The sequence below is a fragment of the Nyctereutes procyonoides genome, unplaced genomic scaffold (assembly GCF_905146905.1).
Source record: "Nyctereutes procyonoides isolate TBG_1078 unplaced genomic scaffold, NYPRO_anot_genome, whole genome shotgun sequence".
Lineage (NCBI taxonomy): Eukaryota > Metazoa > Chordata > Mammalia > Carnivora > Canidae > Nyctereutes > Nyctereutes procyonoides.
The window spans coordinates 15,728,074-15,746,274 of NW_026575041.1; the positions used below are offsets into that span (position 1 = coordinate 15,728,074).

General features: G+C 36.9%; 1 long non-coding RNA gene across 2 annotated transcripts in view; it reads left to right on the forward strand.

Moving 5' to 3' along the window:
• The window catches only part of LOC129506676 (uncharacterized), a 156,414-nt gene that overhangs the window by 121,795 nt on the left and 16,418 nt on the right, over window positions 1-18,201 (forward strand). The window contains exon 4 of one of the 2 annotated variants that reach the window (XR_008663851.1): window positions 6,228-6,337. The exons of the other annotated variant lie outside the window; for it this stretch is intronic. This is a non-coding gene — a long non-coding RNA (uncharacterized LOC129506676). Of the gene's footprint in view, window positions 1-6,227; window positions 6,338-18,201 lie in introns of those variants that run through there. 2 annotated transcript variants of the gene reach the window in all.

Sequence of the window (18,201 nt, forward strand, 5' to 3'; positions counted from 1 at the left end):
AGTAATGAAACTAAGAGCTGGTTCTTTAAAAAGATAAACAAAATTGATAAACTCTTAACCAGATTAATAAAAAAAGAGAAAAACTAAATAAAATCAGAAACAAGTTAGAAGTAACAACTGACACCACAGAAATACAAAAGATTGTAAGAGAATACTATTAAAAAACTATTTGCTACCAAATTGGGCAAACTAAAAGAAAATGGATAGCTTTCTACACACACACACACACACACACACACACACAAGGTTTCAAAACTGAACCAGGAAGAAATAGAAAATTTTAGCAGACTGATTATAAATTGTAAAATTGAATTGGTAATCAAAAAGCTATGAAAAAAAAAAAACAGGGGCACCTAGTTACCTCAGTCAGTTAGGTATCCAACTCTTGATTTAGGCTCAGGTCACAATTTTGGGGTCATGAGATCAAGCCCTGTGTCATGTTCCTGTTTAGTGAGAAATCTGCTTGAGATTGTTTCCCACTGCCCCTCCTTCCACTCATGCTTTCTCTCTAAAATAACCATCTTTTAAATATTTTTAAAGAAAATCTATGAAAAAAATAAAAGTCCAGGACAGATGGATTCAGAAGTGAATTCTACCAAATATTTGCAGAGTTAATACCTATTCTCCTAAAACCATTCCAAAGAAATAAAAGAGGAAGGAAAGCTTCCAAATACATTCTATAAGGTCAGCATTATCCTGATACAAAAACCAAAGGCACCACAAAAAAAGAAAATGATAGGCCAATCAGTATCCCTGATGAACACAGATACAAAAATCATTAACAAAATATTAGCAAAACAATAATACATTGGAAAGATCGAGTGGGATTTATTGTGGGAATGCAGGATGGTTCAATATTCATGAACAACCAATGTGATACATCAGATCAACAGAACAATATGAACATCTCAATGGATGCAGAGAAAGCATTTGACAAAATTCAACAATTCATGATAAAAACCTCTCAACAAATTGGGGTTAGAGGGAACATACTTCAACATACCTCTTCCATAGTTCCATATATGAAAAACCCACAGCTAACAACATATTCAATGGTGAAAAATTGAGAGCATTTACTCCATCAGGAACAAGAGAAAGATATCTACTTTTACCTCTTTTATTTATCATAATACCATACTGAAGTTCTAGCCAAGCAACATGACAAGAAAAAGAAATAAGAGGAATCCATATTGGTAACGAAGAAGTTAAGCTGTTATTATTTACAGACAACAGGATACTATACATAGAAAATCCTAAAGACTCCACTAAAACACTACTAGAAGTAATAAATGAATTCAGTAAAGTTCCCAGATCCAAAATCAATAGTAGTGAAATTGGTAGTATTTCTACATATTGATAATGAAGTAGCAGAAAGAGAAATTAAGAAAACAACAGTATTGGGGTGCCTGCATGTCTCAGTTAAGCATCAGATTTTCAATCTCAGCTGAGATCTTGACCTCAGGGCCATGAGTTCAAGCCCTGCATTTGGCTCTATGACAGATGTGAAGCCCACTTAAAAAAAGAAAAAGAAAAAGAAAACAACACTATTTACAATTGCACAAAAGATAATAAAATACCTAGGAATAAACATAACCAAAGAAGTGAAAGACCTGTACTCTAAAAACTAAAACGCTGGATGTGGAGAAAGGGGAACCCTCTTGCACTGTTGGTGGGAATGTGAACTGGTGCAGCCACTCTGGAAAACCGTGTGGAGGTTCCTCAAAGAGTTAAAAATAGATCTGCCCTACAACCCAGCAATTGCACTGCTGGGGATTAACCCCAAAGATACAGATGCAGTGAAACGCCAGGACACCGGCATCCCGGTTTATAGCAGCAATGTCCACAATAGCCAAACTGTGGAAGGAGCCTCGGTGCCTGTCGAAAGATGAATAGATAAAGAAGATGTGGTCTATGTATACAATGGAATATTCCTCAGCCATTAGAAATGACAAATACCCACCATTTGCTTTGACGTGGATGGAACTGGAGGGTATTATGCTGAGTGAAATAAGTCAATCAGAGAAGGACAAACATTATATGGTCTCATTCATTTGGGGAATATAAAAAATAGTGAAAGAGAATAAAGGGGAAAGGAGAGAAAATGAGTGGGAAATATCAGAGAGGGAAACAGAATATGAGAGACTCCTAACTCTGGGAAATGAACAAGGGGTTGTGGAAAGGGAGGTGGGTGGGGGGTTGGGGTGACTGGGTGACGGGCACTGAGGGGGGGACTTGATGGGATGAGCACTGGGTGTTATGCTATATGTTGGCAAATTGAACTCCAATAAATAAATAAATAAATAAATAAATAAATAAATAAATACTAAAACGCTGATGAAAGAGATTGAAGATAACACAAATGGAAAGAAGGTCCATGCTCATGGATTAGAAGAATTAATATTGTTAAAATGTCCACGTTACCTTAAGGAATCTATAGATTCAATGTAACCTCTATAAAAATATCAATATAGCATTTTTCATAAAACTAGAACAAATAACCCTAAAATTTGTACAGAACCACAAAAGACCCAGAATAGCCAAAGCAATCTTGAGAGAGATAAATAAAGGTGGAAGCATCACAGTTCTAGATTTCAAGATATACTACAAAGCTTTAGTATTCAAAACAGTATGGTACTGGCACAAAATAGACACATAGATCAGTGAGACAGAATATAGAGCCCAGAAATAAGTCCATGGATATATGGCCAGTTAATCTATGACAAAGAAGACAAGAATATAAAATGGGGAAAAGACAGTTTCTTCAATAAATGGTGCTGGGAAAACTGGACAATTACTTGTAAAAGAATGAAACTGGACTTTTAACACCATACACAAGAATAAACTTAAATGGATTAAAGATCTAAGTGTAAAACCTGGAACCATAAAAATCCTAGAAGAGAACACTGGTAGTAATTTATCTGATGCTGGGTGTTGCAGTATTTTTCTAGATATGTCTCCCAAGGCAAGGAAAACAAAAAGCAAAAATAAATTACTGGGACTACATCAAAATAAAAACTTTTGCACAGTGAAGGAAACCATCAACAATATGAAAAGGCAACCTACTAAATGGGAGAAGATATTTGCAAATGATATATCTGATAAGGGGTTAATATCCAAAATATATAAAGAACTTATACAATTCAACGCCAAAACACAAACAATCCAATTTAAAAAATGGGCAAAGGACTAGATAGCCATTTTTCCAAAGACATACAGATGTCCAAGAGACACATGAAAACATGATCAACATCACTTATCATCAGAAAAATGCAAATCAAAACCACAGTGAGATCTCACCTTATATTTGTCTGAATGGCTAAAATAAAAAACAAGAAATAACAAGTGTTGGTGAAAATGTGGAGGAAAAAGAACCCTCTTGCCCTGTTTTGGTGGGAATGCAAACTAGTGCAAGCCACTGTGGAAAACAGTACGGAGGTTCCTTAAAAAACTAAAAATAAAAATACCATATGATATCACTATTGGGTATTTACCCAAAGAAAGTGAAAACATTAACTCAAAAAGATATAAGCACCACTATGTTTATTGCATCCTTATTTACAATAGCCAAGATATGGAAGCAACCTTGGTATTCATCAGTAGACAAATGGGTGAGATGTCATACACACACACACACACACACACACACACACACAATTTCCCTTCTACACAAATAGAAGCTGAAAATCAGAACATCTAAGTTATTTGTCCAAAGCTAAATAGGGAAAAGATCAAGGGCAGGATTAGGCTTCTCTGTTCTAAATTCACTACCTTTTCTTAAAAAGTTTCCAAAGCTGGTTGTATGTCAGAAATCTTTTCTCTAAAGTACAAATGCTTGGGACCTACTCACTTTCGTGATTCAGTGAGTTTGGGAACTACTATTCTACCTTTAATGTTCAACATGGTAGCCACTAGCCACATGTGGCTATTTATATTTAAATTAAATTAAAATAAAATGGAATTTAAATTCAGCCTCTCAGTCACATTTGCTACATTTAGCTACATTTGAAGTGCTCAATAGTTACATATGGCTAATGGCTACTGTATCACACAGATTATTACCATCATTGCAGAAAGCTCTATTGGAAAACACTGTAGTCTACCTCATTCGGCTTCCTATGATTTCATAATCAGTCTCACTGGGTATAAACAAACATTTTTTGCTAAGATATGCTGATGCAAGGGAAAGAGTAGGATGCGGTAGTGATAGAACACAATGAGTTGCTCCTCAAAAAATTGGAAATAAGGGGATGCCTGGGTGGCTCAGCAGTTGAGCATCTGCCTTTGGCTTACATCATGTTCCCGGAGTCCTGGGATCGAGTCCCACATCAGGCTTCCTACATGGAGCCTGCTTCTCCCTCTGCCTATGTCTCTGCCTCTCTCTCTGGGTGTCTCTCATGAATAAATAAATAAAATCTTTAACAGAAAAAATTGGAAATAAGTGTTCCTTTGAGAAAGAAACCTGTAGAATCAATGCCATCTTGCTCATATGAGAAATGAAAGTTCTAGTGGTGATGGTTCACCAGCCAATGGATTTAACTATAACTTGTTTGATTATAGTAACATAGTAAAGATGGACTTTTAGGAAGGTATTTAATCAGTCACTAAATATTAGAAAAAAATAATCATAGAGGTCAGTTTTGGGCCATGACCACGTAAGTACCATCCAAGGAGTAGGAATTTTCATCAAGAAAAGACAAAACCTTCTCTAGATGTTTGTGGCAGGTCAATGTATCATGCTGTATAGTTACATGTCTAATTCTATGTAATTCTTGTTTTTAATTTCATACTTGCAAATGGCATTATTAATATGTCTCGTGAAGGAAAGAGAATATAATGGAATTTCTACTTCATATTCAATTCTCACTGATTACTATAATAAATTAGAATATTGGAGTTGTTTTCTTTCCTGTTTTATTCACTTGTATATATAAGTTTACCACTGAGAAATGGATTTGTCCCCTCTGTGCTGAGCCTGCAAGGCTAAGGTCCAGACTTTGACACACAGTAAATTAAACACACCAAAGTGGTGGTGAACTGTGATACAGTTTTTTGGTACTGGGCCCACTTTCTTTGCCACAGACACCAATGACCCACTCTACCTGGTCCCTGCATGTGCTAGCAAAACTAATAATCAGACAATGAAATCATCTCTACCTGTGATGTCTCACTTTCATCACAGGATCACAAAAGTTATTGTTAATGTAATTTGACAAGAAAATTGAGGTTCAAGGAAGTATAATGATTTGACCAGTCATGACATTAGTTGAAGAGCTCAAACACCTAATTTTTCTAAATCCCAGGTAAATACTTTTCCCGTTATTTTCCTCTCATTTTGTCAGAATGTAACAACTAACCTACAACCATGTCATACCAGCATTCTGTAGCCTTCAAAATCTGTTCTGGAAATTAACTTATAATTGATTTATCAAGTTCATTTACTCATCACAGTGTATTTTTGTTTATTATTTCTCTGATGATTAAGTGCAAAAGAAGTCTCTGATGTGTATGTTTTAACTGCTTTGAGGCTCATTAAGTATAATAGAAATTATGCTATAGGCTAGTTGAGTATCAGAAACAATATCATCAAGGTCCTGGAGGTAATAACAGACCATTTTAAGTTGTGTGTCAAATGAATCCTTGCTAATCTAGACCAATGTTAAAATCATATTAGATACCTCCAACATATATTTATCAGATGGATGCATGCCCTCTATCTCTTTAAGTCTAGAATTTTCATCCAATCATATCCAAATTTCACCCAATCAAATCAAATCCAAAAATCACTCCTGATAATATAGGAAGTTCATGACTCTAAAATTGACACCTCTCCTTGGGTTCCTAAACACAAGATTGTTTTAAATCTCACACTATATATTTTATATATATACATTAAAATCCACCTAGCATAAATCAGATATGATTTCCCTCTGCAAACCTGCTTGCCACTTATTCCTGAACTCACTTCCCAATATCTTCTTGGTAACCTGAATTAGAAATGTTGGAGTCATCTTTCCTTTATCCTACAGCATCAAATCTTTTCCCCTAAATGTCCAACTAACTCTATTTCTGAAATATCTTTTTCATTCACATCTTTATACAACTTCTGCCCAAAAGGTGGTGCCTGCTATATGCAATATAAATATATACATTTATATACATAGATGTATACATTTAATTCTCATAATATCCCCATGCAAGTAGTCAATAGCATTATTTTCATTTTTCAGATCAAGACACTGAAACAAAGTTTAACTCCCTGAACTCACATACTTACTAAACCCTGGAGAAAAGATTGGAACCATACAGTCAGGTCCTAGAAGCCAGGCTCTTAGAGACTGTCTGCATGGTGCTGTGGTCCTGTTGCCTGCCCATCCCACTACTACTAACAAGATTCAGGTCCTGCAACCTCCCAACTGGTCTTTCCGATCTAGCAAACTCTCCTCTTATGAACCTCTCAAACACAGCAAGGAGACAGAGGTGAGAGAAATCCTTCTGCCCTTATTATCTTCCTCCCACTGAAAGCATTTAAAAACTCTTTTATCACCTGAGCCTCTCCTTCCCAACCTCACAATTGCCACAAATTTCCTCCATAACATGATCCTAACTCCTTATTATCACTTCCTTCTGTCAGTCCCACCTCACTGTTGGCTTCAGCCTGCTTCAGTGCTCATATTTATGCCGTTCCTGCTTTTTGAGTACCCTTTCCCACATCATGTCACATGTTCAGTACTACCAGTTCTTCAAAGTCAAGGTCATCTTTTAAAGCTCTCCTCCAGGGGATCCCTGGGTGGCTCAGCGGTTGAGCATCTGCCTTCGGCCCAGGGTGTGATCCTGGAATCCTGGAATCCTGGGATCGAGTCCCACATCGGGCTCCCTGCATGAAGCCTGCTTCTCCCTCTGCCTGTGTCTCTGTCTTTCTCTCTCTCTCTCTCATGAATAAATAAAATCTTAAAAAAAAAAAAAAAAGCTCTCCTCCAAAAAACCTCACTCAATTCCCAGATGAAGTAACTCCCCACCCTGCCACTTCTCCCTCTTCCCCTCCATCTCCCTTTCCTTTGTGTGTTCTCAAGGTACCTCATTCTGGGAGGTGAGGAAAGACAGGGACACACAAAACTCGAAAGAACGATTTAAGGTAGGACATTGAAGAAGTATGGAACACCAGTGTTAGGTAAGTCACCTACTTCAAACACCTCATTTTATAAGCAAGAACCTTAATAACTATGGAAGCAAGGGATTTTCCTTTGACAGAAACTGCTGACTTATTTCAGTATGTAATCAGTACTATTAATATACCTCATCAATTCATATGATGAAAATACTAAGCAGCCAATACAAATGAGAATAGAAAACTTGGAAAGATATCCATGGAAACTTGCAAAAAAGATTAATAAAGTGTTACATATGTTTGATTCCATTTGTATAGGATGATGTGTGAATATGTGCCTGCATATGTGTGCGTGCATGAGAAGAGACACAGAGGAGCTGTGTGCAGAAGAATGTTCATCAAAGAACAAACAATGTTTATATTTAGATGATGACAGGGATGCCTGGGTGGCTCAGTCAGGCGTCTGCCTTCAGCTCCAGTCATGATCTCAGGGTGCTTGGACAGAGCCCCGAGTTGAGCTCCCTGCTCAGTGGAGAGTCTGCTTCTCCCTCTGCTTATAATTGCCCCCCCTCTGTGCTCAAGAGCTCGCTCTTTCTGTCAAATAAATATTTTTTTAAAAGATGACATTTGTTCTATATAATTTCGATATCACCTGAAGTATTTACAAGAATGCATTACTTTTATGATCAATAAAAACACAAAAGGGCTGAATGAGTCCTCAGAACAGAAAAGGGAATGAGCTCCTCCAAATATTTGCTTGGGAAATAAAACACAGATTTTACTAAAGGATCCCTATCATTTTGTTTCCTTTTACAGTTTCCATTTTGAAATTTTTCCAGAACTTTATAACTAGGTAGTATAGACAAAACCACCTAGTTTTTCTGCTCCTCTGAAATTCAACTTTAGTTAAATTAACAAAGTTGCTGTAGTTCTACTCAATAAAAAAGAAAGGACATCATTTCCCATTAAAATATGTTTTCCCTCCCTGAGGTGTTCTATGACCATATTAGCAGAAATGGCTGAAAAAATCCTACATGTTTCCTTTAACAAGCATGTAACACTTTTATAAGCAATTTAATAATACTGCCAAAAGGGGCATTAATGGACTAAAGGCTCATATTTTAAAAGAGGCCCACTTATAGTTCACCCTATACTTATGTATCTTCCTAAGACCAGGCATACTGTAACTTTTAACGGCATTTCTGATTGCCTCACTAATCATATTTCACTAAATCTCTGATGCTCGTTATTACAGGAAAATGAGGATCCTACTTAAACAAAATGTCTTAACATTTTGAGAGCCACAGACTTCTTTTTTCATGAGCACAGTGTCTTTGATTGTTTGTCCTAGTTCCCTTCAGACAGTATGCATACTTCTGCCTAGTTTCAGCATCTGTCCCACCCACTTCACACGGCCTATGCCAGTCTGCCTACCACAACTCCATGTAATGTTAATTTGGGCAGCATCTGTTATTTCACATAGCTGAGGCAGTGCCACGTGGTGCAAAGAGCATGAGCCTTGCAGCCAGGCGGACCTGGGCTTGTGCCTTGGTCCTATTCATTGCCAACTGGCCTTCACTAAGATACTTAATTTCTGTGAATCTCAATTTCCTCATGTGAAAATGTAATTCTAACTCTTGATTTTTGTGAGAGTTTAGTGAGTCAGTGAATGTTTGTAAAGTGCTTAGCAGTGACTAGCATATTGTAGATCCTCCACAATGTGTAGCTATTAAGAATCAAATTAAAACCACTCTGTTTTCTCTCCTTAGTGATGCCATAATGCTTTTCCATAGTCTTTTCTATAGTAAAACTAATCATTTGGATTTTAAAAGTATTTTATTTTACAAAGTACCTCTGCATGCAGGATGCTAGTACAACAATCCTATAAGATATAGATACATACAAACAACATAAAATATCCCCATTTAATAGTTAAGAACATTGAGGCTCAAAATGTTAAGTCTTTCTTAGGTAGGACAAGGGGAGGGTAGTAATAGAACCCAGGTGTTCAGAAATGAAGGCAAGTTTTCTTTATAGCACATCCATGCTGCTTCCCTGATTTTAACTGGCAATTTACAGTAATAGCCACTTGCTTGAGCCACAAGCACAACAATCTACTCATATTTAAAATATATACAAACTTGAGCTGCTACTATTTGTCAAGTATACTACTTGGAATTTGCAGAAACATCATACCACATAATCTGGGTAGTAGATCTGATGAGAGAGCAGAAGCCTAACTGAGCACAAAGCACAAGCTGACATCTCCCAACCTCCCTCTCCCCTGCCCTCACTCTTAGGTGGCATGTGTGTAATACTCTTCCAGGAAGCTCCCAACTGTCTTAATATTAATGCCTTGTTAGAGGGAAAAATGCCTTGTCAACCTTAAATTGACAATGGCAAGGTCTTCCCTACTTTGTATCTTTAGCATATGAAAGTTCTTTTTGAAAACTTCCCTTTTCCTTACCTCCCCTCCCCCAACTCCCAAATATATAATCAGTCACCCCTCACAACCTAGGTGCAGCAGCTCTTTCTGCCCATGCGTCCTGTCCCCGTGCTTTTAATAAAATCACCTTTTTGCATCAAAGACATCTCAAGAATTCTTTCTTAACCATTGGCTCTGGACCTCACCTTACATTCAAAACTACACCAGGACTATCTAGGGTAGGAGTAATCTCCACTTTACTCAGTGGAGGTCAGTGGACTTGCCTATCGTCACACAATCACTAAGTGTCAGTTGGATGAACAAATGTTTGAAAAACATTGGATTAGATGGTCTGTAAGTCCTAACTAGCTCTAAACTTTAAAAATTCTCCCTTAAGAGATTCCCTCTTATTTTTATTTTAATTTCAGTATTTTTATTCACATGGCAAGGTTGGAAATATTTTAAATGTACTATATAAAAGACTAATCAAGGAATTAATTTGGGTTAATGGAATTAATTAAGAGTAATTTCTCATCAATAGTTTATTGGTACTAGTATAATTCTGATTTAAATGTTTATATTCATTAACACAGAATCAGAGTGCTTCCAAAGTCAAAATAGTAATGGTAAAACAACTATAGGATTAAATCTATATCTACTGTTTCTCTAGCACAGAGTAAGCTTTTGATTAATGATCTCTGAACAAGCAAGTGAATAAACTGTAATTTTGTCCATCACTTTTTAACTATATAACTCATAATGAAAATGTGAAATATAAGGAAATAATATTCAGCCTTTAAAAAAGGGAAATTCTGACATTTGCAACAATATGGATGAAGTTGGAGGATATTATACTAAGTGAAATAAGCCAAATACTGTATGATCTCACTTAATATGTGGAATCTAAAAGAGTTAAACTTATAAAAGCAAACAGTATATAGTGGTTGCCAGCAGCTGAGGGGAAGGGTAATGGGAGATATTGGTCAAAGAGTACAAAGGTTGAGTTATGTGGGATGAATAAGTTCTGGAGATTTAATGTACAGCATGATGACTGCAGTTAATAATACAGCACTGTACACTTGAAATTTGTTAAAATAATTGATGTTTGCTAAGAAAGTTGATAGTTTGTGTGTTATGTGAGATGATGAATGTTAATTACCTTGATTTTGACAATCATTTTATAACATATATGTATATCAAAACATCATGTTATAGCTTAAATATATCTAATTTTTACTTGTCAAGGAAATCTCAATGAAGCTGGAAAAAGGTATAAAATCTATATAATCATATATCAAATACTGCACATTTGATAAATAAGCATTTCTAATTTTTGGAAGTAAAACATTTTCATAATTTCCAAGAACGGAAAGCTAAACAAATCAAAATTGTGCTAATAGCAATAAGAATGATCCATCTACGAGTGCTCGAGCAGGGGCACCTGGGTGGCTCAGTGGGTTAAGTATCTTCCTTAGGCTCAGGTCATGATCTCAGGGATGGAGCCTCAGGAAGGCTCCTCGCTCATCAGGGAACCTGCTTCTCCCTCTCCCTCTGCCCTTCCCTCTTGCTCATTCTTTCTCCTCTCAAATAAATTACATCTTTAAAAAAAAATTCTAGAAACCTACATTTCTGACAAAGCTGACACTCATTAACGTTTTCAAATATGATTAGACGCGTTTTAGTTTGGGGTGCACCTTAAGTTGATCTACCCCAGGGGAACAGTAAGAATGAAATCATTTGGGTGCCTGTGGATAGTGATAGGAAAGAGAGGGTCCTGGAACACCTATGGGAACATAAGGAAAAAAGGAGTTGTTGGTGGAGAGTGAGTGCAGTGGTGAGGAGGAAAGGGAGGGTACAATCAGCTTCCAAGAGGGCCAGAGAAGAAGGCCCATTGTTGCTAGGCATAGACTAATAAAAGTCAAAGAAGTAGCATCAATGAGAGCTCAAACTCTGCACAAATTGGTAATGAATCTTAGCTGTGATCTCAGGAAAAAGTTACTTTACCTCATTTACCTCTTTTCTCAATTGAGAATAATAAAACCAGCATTGTGATGTTAGGAGGATTAAATGAGATAATTATATAAAGTACATAGCAGCAGTGCCTCAAGGGTAGCAAATGCTGACTCTTCCCATTCTCCCCATCTGCATACTTTTAATTTCAAAAGAGATTGAATGTAAACATCTGGAATCAAGAGGCAAGGTTTTCTAGATAACAGAGAGAACGTGAGGATGTACAGAAAGGTGGTAGGACACTGAGGAAGTCAGGTATATGAGGAGCAAAGATTTAAGTTGGGATCAGGTTGTGGAAGGTCTCAAGTGGCAAAGTCAGGCCTGCCTGAGCTGTCAGGCATAGATGCAGTTAATGGTGCACTGGAGCTAGTTTTGGATGGGGAAAGACCTGAAGGTGGAGATCCACCATGGACAGAGATACTGATTTCACTTTAAAAACGAGGTTGATTTACTGTAAGGATTTACTGTAAAATGAAAAATATAATCATACCTAAAGCTACCTTGAATTTTTGGACCCAAAATCACTGCTTGAGAAATATCACCCAGAAACTTGACAACAGCAAAATTGAATTTTGCATCTTTCAACCATATTTAAGTGATGGCCACAGCCTGGCTGTTATGGTTTCTCAGTTCTCTTTAGTTTAAAATTATTTGGTTCAAAAGGTAAAATCCTACTAAAAGAGAACTACAGAGGGACCTTGACATAAAGCCCTTTTTTTCCATAGACACTGCCTCTGGGGCAGATTTTTCTGGGTTAAGCTCTCTGTGAAGATAGTCCACTTACTTCCAGTGGAAAACAAGAGTTTTGCTACAAGAATCAAAAGGAACATGCATTACAATCTTCTGCTTTGGCCAAAGAAAGAGGCTTAAGAGTTGGAAATATTTCTTGGTAGAGAAAGGTAGTGTCTTGGCAGTAAGTAATACACTTTATTTCTTAGAGTAAGTCGGCTAAAATGACCTTCTCTGCTATAATCTAGATATATGTCATTGGTGCTATACTTTCAGAGTACACTTTCTCTGTGGGTGAATAACAAATGTTTCTCTTGGGTGGGGTGAAATGAGGCTGGCATTTATCCTAGGTAACTGGGCATTGTTCTCCATCACTCTCACCTGCTCAGCCAGGGCCATTAATTCAGTATGCCAGCCTCTGTTGGGAAGAGCCCCAGTTAGTAAATCAATGTACAATAAAAAAATCATGTATTCTAAGGGAAACAGACAACTGTTCCATGCCACACAGGAGCACTTTCAATTTTGAGAAAGCCAAGATTTCACTCACTAAGGATGTGATAAAGCCTGCTGTTAGACCTGTTTATCTATATCCATTGGAAACCAGGTGCCAGGTGAGTTAGAAAAAAATACAAAAGAACAATAAAAGAAATGCCCTGACCATGTCATTAACAGGGTTATAATCAGGGCTGTAAATTTTTAGTATCATGACATCACATTCAGAAAGTTACTCAAACACCTTTTTTCCTCCCAACCAACAGTTTGTAACCTATCACTTCTACTTATAGTACAAAGACCTCCTAAGTATCACTGATTTATCATCTCTTGTCTTCATCCTTTAGAATATCATTCATGTTAGTCTTTTTCTCTCTATGCCCTACCAACAATCTGGACCTGGTCCTCAATAATTACCACCTAGTGTGAATTTTCTTCTGGCTGGTATCTCTGTCTCCTGGCTACACTTCTCTGAGGCTCAATTCAACTTCTTTCACTGCCAGTTTCGTCATGACATTTGTTTATGCATCTTTAGTAGTTTTCTGTTTCCTAAAAGTCCATTGCCTGGCTTTCGGGCCTGTCCATATTATGGTCTCATCTCAATTTGGCCAATTATGGCCTCTTCTATTGTTCTCTAACACATCTCTCCATCCATCCATCCATCCATCCATCATGAACCTATGCAGTGCCCATTCACACCTGCATGACCAGCATACGGTCTTCTATATGAGAGAAATTCAATTTCTTTTGGCTATATAAATGAGTCTATGTATCACAGAATCCTTTTTACCCATCCCTATCCAAACCCAGTGATCCTTCCCTGCCCAGGTTGGTCCATAGCTTCCCTGGGAAATCTTTCCTACAACTATGGTCATGTAGCTTTATTTTTCTATGAGTTCTCATGGCATCTGTTGCTTTATTGTATCACAAAGTACTCCCTTAGTCCCCAATTTCTTTTAACTCTATTTTATGTGTGGTTTGTTTTTGTTAGTTGTTTTTTTTTTTTTTTGGTAGTCTGATCTTTCAAAAGAAAGGTGAAGTTTTGTAATATATATATATATATTTGCCTTGTGTTATTTTGCTTCCCTTTCATAAACACACAATGAATCAGGACTAGTGAATGGTACTCTATAGGTTAGTGTGGTGTGTCTACTCAGGTACAATCTCTTCTAACAGAATATTTCTTTGTCCACAGTTTTGATTGAATGAACAATGTATACAACTTGAATATATCCTTGGGAAACAGCTTATTAGCCCAGGTGAACACCTGAATCAAATTTTGGCCATCCAAACCACTGCAGAAAGATAAGCTATAGTTTAACTTTGGTTCACATACATTGTTAAACTAAATTAGCTGAAAGCAGAAAAGAAAAGAAAATTTGTTGCACAACATAATCACTAAGTCACGTTAATGGAGGGGCTTTCGGTAAAGACTCTCTTACGCCCTCTAAGATCTCTAGCCCCAGCTTCCAGACTGCCCAGCTATACCACAGATCCTATACTTCATTATGGACACTCCACCATATCCTGACACCACCTCCCTCCTTTTTCCTCTAAGTTAGATTAGTAATGTTCCTAAGAATAAAAGAGTCTTGATTAGTCTTTTCTGAGAAAACATGCTCCTTTGGGAAGTGACCAAGATTTTCCTCTCCTCCCTGGCTCTCTGCCAGGGTCCTTGGGCTTTTTGTTCCTTGACACAGTCCCTCTCACCATTTTTCTCACGCTTTCCTTTTCTTTTGACTTGGAACCTTACTCTGGAATTAGAACTGATTGAAACTGAGGTCCCAAAGTGGCAATAAATTATAGGACACATTTTATGAGTCATGACAATGAATGGACCCAAACAAAATATGAATTTCTGATGAAGGCATCAAAATATTTGCCAAAGCCAAAACAAAATGTTTCCAAAAGACTCATGGAAAAATTTGAGCCAGAATTGAATACATAACTTTCCTATAACTACTGAAGTAGGACACAACTAGAGTTCCAAAATCTGATATAAACAAAGATCCAAATGCTCAATCACATTTCATTTGTTTAATCCTCTGACCCAATACTGTTTTCTGGTATTAAAATGGAGTGCTTAGCAGTAATAACAATATCTTATGTTTGAACAGTGCTTTGTAGATTACTAAGTGTTTTTAAATCCATGTAGAAGTTGTTGAGAACATGGACTCAAAAGCTGTGTCCCTGATCCACTGGTGATAGCTGTGTGAGCTGGGGCAAGTTTTCTTATCTTTCCTGTTTTTCAGTTTCTCCATTTATGAAATAGGAATAAATCAGCATCCTTCTCATAGGGTCAATGAGAGAGTTAATGTCAATAATATACAAAGCCTTTAAAATAGTGATTATGCATGATAAGCACCTTATTAGTCTTAGCTATACTAGGAAGAAGAGGAAGAGTTATTCTATTTGGTCTCCACAATCCCCCTGCAAGGTAGGCTGAGCAAGGATAATTATAGATACTTTATTTTTGAGGAAATCAACACCCTGAAAGAACTAATGACTTGTTAATAGTAGTTATATAACAGAAATCTAAATTCAGGCCTTTTAAACTTCAAGTCCAAGGAGTTTGATAATAGAAAATATTGGAATTGTCTATACAATTCATAGTGACTGTCAAGGAATGTTTCTTATATACAGAGATGTCCCGCAAGCAGCTGTGTTAGTAGGCACTTGACCTCCATGACTAGGCCAGAGTTGGGTATGTAATAGTTTTGCCAGAATTCCTTTGCTAGGAATTTGGAATCTAGAAGAGAAAAAGTAAAAATAAAAATAACATTGAGAGAGAAAGAGTGAAAGATCTACTGTGGCTTGAGCTCAATCATGTAAATTTGGGAACTATAAGTAGCCATGTTCCTCCAGCATCACCATATTCCCCCAGGTGGCTAATGAAGCAGAGATCAGAGATAAGAGGTGAATACTACTTTATTTGCCAACAGTCTTCCCATTTCTATTTTTAGCCCTTCCTGAGAGCTGGCTATATTCCTTTGGAGAGGGGGAGTATTCTGTGAGACAAAACTTAGTCATGGCAAGGAAATGTTGACCAGTGAGTTAACAGCACGGATTCTGGACTACACTGTTGAACTCAACTCCTACTACTACCACTTACTTGCTATGCGGCCTTGGTTAACAGCTTTGGTGTCATCTGTAAAATGGAGATAACAAAAAAAAAAAAAATGGAGATAACAATAGTATCAACATCATCAGTATCACTATGATGAAAAAAAATGAGATAACTATAATGCTTTTTAGAATAGTGCCTGGGCCTGTAAATGCTCAATAACTATTAGCTCCTACTCTGCTTATAATAAATTCCCTTTGGGGTTAAGCCAGGTCAAAATAGTTGGCGTTATATTGGTTTAGCACATCATCATCTTCCAAGCAATCCAACTTGAAAATTGTAGTCATACAACTTCTTTTTCCTTAATTTTGCAAATTTAATCAGTCACTAAGTTCTATTAAGTCTAGCATTCTGATTCCTTCTGCTGCAGCCCTATTCCTTAGATCCTCAGTTTATCTTATTTAGCTCGCTGATGTGTTTGCTGATGTGTTTATCTGTTGTTTACATTGATTCCAGTGTAGATGATTGCTGGTACAGAACAGCATTATAGAATGGGTTTGATTTGCCATATCTGAGTAGCAACTGCTCATTTTAGGTATGAAATGTGCTCTCCTATTCCCTTCAATCTCCACTTAGAGAATAGTGTCCAATATCAATAATCTAGAATTCAAAATCCTTTATTATCTGACCCCTATATGGCATTCAGTTCTCAATGTTCAATTCATGCTTGACATCACTTACACTCTATCTTCACTGAACTGATTATTCATTTTACTTAAATTTATGTAGTCCTTCCATATCTTGATAACCTGTTTCCTCTGGAATCTTTCGTGCCTATTGAAATTTTCATTCCACAGCCTGAGTCAAGGACTTTGTTTTCCAAGAAACCTTTCAGAAGTTCCCAGAATATTGCCCCTCTCTCTTTACTGATTTAACCGAACTTAGAGGTGAGACCTTCTCTTGGTAAACCAGGCTGCTCTTTACCTAGCTGCAATGAACATTTTTAAGTTTCTTAGAGCAGTGGTTCTCAAAGTCCCCTCGAAATCAGTAAAAATTAGATGAGCAAAAAGACTGTGTGTGGGGGAAGTAAAGAGTGTGGAAGGTGACATTCTTCATACGCCAGATTCAGTATTATCCAAAACGACAATGATATTGGTGGAATATATGAAGAAAAGAATCAGTCCCTAGCATGTTCCATTCTTTTGCTGGTCTTATTTGCTTTTTGGTAGGCTGTCAACTTGTAGACATTAGGTAGGTAGACGTCACTCAGGTAGTGTGAACTGACATGTTGCTAAAAGGCTACAACTAAGGGATCTGTTTTTTTTTTTTTTTTTAAATCCCAAAACAAATCACAAAAGAAAGCTGCAAAGAGGTAAACACTGGACAGTTTAAACTATGTTATTTTCTACTTAATAAAAGGAGAAGGCCTGTTCATGTTATCTTCAAGTCAAATGCTAGTTGTCTGAAAAGAAACTATAACTCAGACATGTTGAACAAAATAGATTTGAGGGGAAAGTGCTCTTCTCCCTAAGGTATGAAGTGTATCATGTGTGAACCATTACCCACATCCTTTCCAAGGATCTGGGTCTCATTCTATTATTTGTGTATGCCTTGGGGATAAACCATTTTCTCTATCTACTCTTTATTTTGTGCCATGCAAACATTCTTTCTGCACTATTAATTCTCACTATAGCCTAGTAAGGAAGGCTTATTATTATTATTCCATTTTGTAGTTGATGAAACTGAATATTAAAGAGGTGAAGTAACTGGCTCAAAATCCCAGTTTAAGTAATTTGTCTAAGACACAGTACTATATTAAGTGGAGGATCAAGGATTTAAATGTAGGTCTGTCTGACTCCAAAGGCTATCTCTCATAAAGGTCCACCACATCTCATCCATCCTTGACTTCTATAGTCTACTTATACTTAATAGTTAGTCATATGGGGAGAGACCACATAATTATCATCTAAACTGGGATATTTTTGAGACTCAAAGTACATAAAACCAGCACTTATTTGGGACAATAGGCATAAATTGGAACTGCCCCCAAGGAAAACCAGGAAAATCATCCTGGTTCTACATCTATTTGAGGAAAGAGCACAGACTTAGGAATGAAATAGTCCTTGGATCAAATTCAATTTTAAAGCCTCAGTTTTCTCATATCTAGGATGACTATAATCAAATCCTTAAATGATATATTTTTAGACTATCTGGCATCATCAAAGTTCATTTTAACTATCGCACAAAGAATGTAGGACCTTTTTACTGTCCCCTTTCCATTCACATATTATTTTCTCAATCTTGCATTTGCATAAATATTCACATCTCCATTTACATGCCCACAGGATTCAAGGTGCAAACCTTATAAAATCACAT